The sequence below is a fragment of the Petaurus breviceps genome, unplaced genomic scaffold, assembly GCF_028583685.1.
Source record: "Petaurus breviceps papuanus isolate PSGF00001 unplaced genomic scaffold, PetGlider_PUasm1.0 207, whole genome shotgun sequence".
NCBI classification, from domain to species: domain Eukaryota; kingdom Metazoa; phylum Chordata; class Mammalia; order Diprotodontia; family Petauridae; genus Petaurus; species Petaurus breviceps.
In genome coordinates this window covers 10,694,327-10,699,234 of record NW_027185850.1, presented here as the reverse complement: position 1 = coordinate 10,699,234, position 4,908 = coordinate 10,694,327, and the positions used below count along the sequence as shown (strand labels likewise).

The window sequence follows — 4,908 nt, the reverse complement described above, 5'->3', positions numbered from 1 at the left end:
ACACACAGACACATACACTGAGACACACACAGACACACACATACATACACACAGAGACACACACACACACTGAGACACACACAGACACACACATACACACAGAGACACACACTGAGACACACACAGACACATACACCGAGACACACACAGACACACACACATACACACAGAGACACACACAAACACACACACACTGAGACACACACAGACACACACACACACACAGACACATACACTGAAACACACACACAATGCATTCCATTTTGGGACAGCTCTTCTGGTTAGGAAGCATCTCCTGATGTCAAGCCTCAGGCCACTTCTTGGTAACCTCCACTGCTTCTCATTCTTCCCTCTGATGCTGAACTGAATGAGTCTGATCTTTCATCCTCCCTCTCATCTACAAGACAGTCTTGCAGAGGCTCCCGCATCCTCCCTAGGTCCTCTCTCCTCCGTGTTCAACATACCCAGTTCTTCTAACCAGCCCCACATGGCACGCTCCTGGAGAGCAGAGCAGGACCAAGGCTCTCATTCCTGGAAGTTCTGCACCCCCTCAATGCAACCAAGAGCATGTTTGCTTTTTTAATTGTTTTTGCCTTCGACGTCATACTGTTCACCAATATTGCACTTATAGTCCACTAAGACACTCAGATCATTTTCAGTCAAACTACGGAAAATGTACTCTATGCTCCTACTAAACTCACCTACTCTTGTTCCTTATACTGCCCCCAAATGCCCTTTGCCCACTTTTTTGGTCTTTTTGCTCCTCACACCTGGAATCCCTTCTCTTGTCCCCCCTTAATCTCCTCATCCCTTAACCCCCAGCGCAGATTTGACCTCTTCTACATGATACCTTCAGGATTGCCCAGGTTAGATGGTTATCTTGAGCACTAGTGAGCCTTGGGGCCAAATTCAGTGCTGCTACAAAGGCTCCGGAGAGACACAGGAAGTGTGGCACACCATGGATGACTGTTTCTCCCAAAGCCATCCACCCAGCCTCCAGTATCGTCAGGCATGGGGATAGGTGCTGGGCATCACCATAGTCCCCATGCCTTAAACAGTATTCTCAAATTGAGAAAGATTCTGAGATTCCTTTGAGGAATTTTGAGGGACACTTAAGGGATTTTTAAGGGTTTTATTTTTTCCTTCCATTTTAAAAAGCCACTTATACATTTGACAGGGAAAAGGAATCTGGAGAGCCCTGGATCAAATCCCAGTTCTGCTACTTCTTACCTGTGTGCCTTTGGGTAAACCATTTTATCTCTCTCAGAGACTTAATTGCCTCATGTATAAAAGTGGGGGAGGGGGAACTTTAATCTTGCTTGCCTGCCCTAAATCTAAGATCTTCATAGTACAAATAAAAATAATTATGGGGAATTAGTAAATTAGATCAACAGATCTGGGTTCAAATCCTGGTTCTGATACTTAATACATGTGTGACCTTGGAAAAAAATCACTTCCACCCCTCTAAGTATCAGTTTCCTCTCAGGTAAAATGAGATGACTGGATGAGATGGCCTCTAAAGTCTTCCAGCTCAAGTTCCAGAATTCTATATTAACATGGTCTGAATGAGTGCAAAATGGAGATTAATTCTAGGTTGGAAGATGTTACACTGCCTAGTTCTAGAGGAAAGATTTTATGCCTTTACCCTCTCAAGAAATAATTGATCCTTTCATCAAAGACAGTCACTGGCTAACAGTTATAATAGTCCTTTCATGACATTTGATTATTGAAAAAATCTCCTGTAATCCAAAGTAATCTGAAATTCAGAAAGGACCATCTAGACCCAGGGAGGCCAAGATGCCAGAATGGAATGCTAGAGACTCCAAAGCCAAAACATTTCCCTAGTACATCTCCTGCCTTCACACCTTTGCCCACACAGGCTTTCTCCCAGGCCTTGAAATCTCTCCCTCCACACATCTGGTAAATCTTTGTTCCCTTCCAAAGCCCAGCTCAAGTACCCTCCCTACAGGGCCTTTACTATTCCCCCTAACTATTAGTGCTTTCTGCCCCTTAATTTAAACAGAATCAGAGAACTTCAGAGGTCCAGAGCAGACATCTAGTCCAATTTTACAGAATTTAATATATATTTATAAATGTACTGATGAGAGAAGTAGGGTACTTAAATGACAATCAGGAAATAAGCCATTTAGTGCCTGAAACAAAATTTGCACTCAGGTCTTTGTGACTCCAAGTCGAGAACTCTATAGGAAGTCTAAAGGAGAGGGGCATTGACTATGGCCTTTGTTTCACACTTACTTATGTGTATGCGTTAGGATGGGGGGTGGGGGTGGGGGAAGGAGATAATTTTTTAAGAACTCCCTTCAACATTATCCAGACTCTGATCTGCCTTCTCTAATTCATTCCAAGATACTCCCTCGGAAGGGTTTGTGCAAAAGTTTTTCGTTTGTGCACAAAAGATCATGGGAGTCCACAAGGTGTTTTCCTGAAATCACGCAAATAGCCTCCGCATGGATGATACCAATGTGTGTCACGTTTGGCAGCTGCTACCATCCACGTCTGGTAGCACCCCCGATACCATCCGCCCTCACCGCAAAGTACGAGGCAGAGGAACTGGTGCGAAAGTTTCCCGCAGCCCTTGAAAGCACCGATGCTGCCGCTCCCCTCACCCCCAGGAGCGAGCCAAAGATCCCTGGAAACCCAAGGTAGACAGACAGCAGCCCAAAGGGGCCTAGAGGCTTTAAGAAAACCGACAGACCGGTGGAGATAACCTAATCAAATGCAGATCATTTTCAAAGTCAAAGATAAGGAAGAAAAAAGAAAGCCCCCCCCCCCCCCCCCACCCCCCTTCAGAGCCCTACCCCCATCGTGCTCTGAATGCGTCCTCCACGGGATACAAATGTAACAGCCTTCGGTTCCTACCGCTCTCGAGGCCCCAGACGACAGAGCCAGAGATCACGGTCAAGTTCAGGGGCCGGCACTTAGCCCCCAGGCTTTTACAGCCCTCGGGGACCGTAAACTTGGGCAAGACAGAATAGTCTGTGCGGCTCCTTGTTCTCTTTGATCTGAAAACCCCTTTTTAACTGCGTCTCTCCTGACGCATCCAGAGGCCGAAGATGGCAGATAAGCAGGATTTCCAGTGTCCGGGGCCCCTCTAGGAAGCACCCCCCCCCCACCTCGTAGTCTGTTCTCCTGACGGCGAAGGACTTCAGGCACAAAGTCGCCTGTCTGCCTCCTCAAGGGCCCTGGCTGCAAACACCTGATCCTAAGAAACCATCATCTCCCTGGAAGCTTCTGGACAAATATGAAAACAACACACACGCAGACAGCCCCATCTATCTAGCCGATCTGGCGGGGGGCGGGCAGAGACTCTTCGTTCTTGCCCGACTCCTCGCGGGGCCGTTCTTTCCAGCCCTGCGTTTCTTGGTCTGACTTGTTTGTCTGCGCCCCCAGCCCTATCACAGGAAGGGGGTAAATAGATGAGCGATCCAGACAGAGGCTTAGTTTCAATCTATTCGTCCCTCAAAGGCGAGATGGGAGCTCATCTGAGCTGCTTTGAATTTCCTTCGGCATTCCTCCCAAACTAAGGAGTCTCGGGGCTCCAGTGGGGGGGATGGATCAGCGTCTCAGGGCCCCGGGGGGGGGGGGAAGGGGTCCGAGTGGTACTTCTTCCTTGAGCACCAAAGGGGGGGGGCACTTCTGAGCTCCCATTAATCAGTGCCTCATCACAGCCAAGACCCCCTCCGTCTGGGAGTTCACGGGGGCATGGAAGAGCAAAGATTCAGCGACAGCTTCTAAGGAGAGGAGGCAAAATATCTTTCTCCCCCCTCATTCCCACCGCGATTCTGCTCCTACCTGGACCTTCGTGGGGTCCTGTTTGGAGCCCAGAAAAGAGAGAAGGGTCCGAGAAACGTGTCCTCGACCGCCCGAAGCCCCAACACCCCCCCCCACCCCCGCCCCACTCTAGGGGCCGCAGGCAGGATGTACTTAGTCGACATAAACAGGATGTCAGACGGCTCGTTCGGATCTTGTTTAGGAAAACTACATTTTAATTGAACCACACAGAGCCGGGGTCGAGGGGGTTAAAGATAGGTGGCCCCTAACCTTAGATCTGCCGCTATCAGCCGATCCCTGCTGGGGACCCCCGGGGTAGTGCTGACTGCCCTCCGCCCCAACGCTGGAAATCCCCGATCCCGCCCGCTGCTGTCCCCAGCTCTCGGGTAGCCCTGGGGAGCTCCCAGTCCCCTCCCCGGAGCGCCAGAAGGGGAGTGGAGAGGGCAGCTGTGGGAAGTTTGCCCCTCTCCCCGCAGCATCCTGCTGCCCCCCACTTCCTGCCCCATCTGGCAGACCCCTGTCGCCCTCACCCCAGCCTTGGCACTCACCACTTCCGCGTGCTGCTCCGGGCTCGACTGGCAGGCAGACCGACAGGCAGCGGCCGGGCCCCCGGGCCCCGGGGCCCAGTTCGGCTCGGCTCGCTAGGCGGCCAGGCCCGCGCTGCCAGCCCTCATGGAGCAGAGTGGTACAGGCCGAGGGCGCGGCGGTCTGGGCGCAGGGCGCGGGCAGGACCGGGGGCACTAAGACTGCGGCAGGGACAAGCGTACCGCCGGCTGCTCAGCCAGCCAGCTCCCTGGGCTTGTCGTGGCTCGGCTCGGCTCGGCTCGGCTCGGCTCGGCTCGGCTCAACTTTGGGGCAGCGACCTGGGCTGCTTCGGCAGTCCAGCCCCGCCTCCCCTTCCCTCTTAAGCTCCGCCTCTCCTCCTCCCTCCCGGGTCTGGGGAGGCGTGGTTGCCGCGGCTGCCACAGGAGCTTGGCTCGGCCTTCAGTGCCTCTGGGAGGTACAGGGCTGTCCGACAGTTAGTCTTGACACCCCGCCCCCTCCTCACCTCCGGTCAGCTGGGACTGAAGCTGTGGTTGTGGCAATCTCCCGGAGGAGGGAGTGGAAAGGCCGCCT

At 52.4% G+C, this 4,908-nt stretch overlaps 1 protein-coding gene across 4 annotated transcripts in view; it reads right to left on the bottom strand.

Moving 5' to 3' along the window:
• The window catches only part of LOC138164896 (tyrosine-protein kinase JAK1-like), a 122,644-nt gene extending 117,940 nt beyond the window's left edge, over positions 1 to 4,704 (bottom strand). For 2 of the 4 annotated variants that reach the window (XM_069092837.1, XM_069092841.1), the window contains exon 1: positions 4,341 to 4,704. The gene's annotated coding sequence lies outside the window, so the exon portion shown is untranslated. Of the gene's footprint in view, positions 1 to 2,819; positions 2,842 to 3,813; positions 3,835 to 4,340 lie in introns of those variants that run through there. The other 2 variants (XM_069092839.1, XM_069092840.1) reach the window with 2 other exon arrangements.
• Between the last annotated feature and the right edge of the window lie 204 nt (positions 4,705 to 4,908).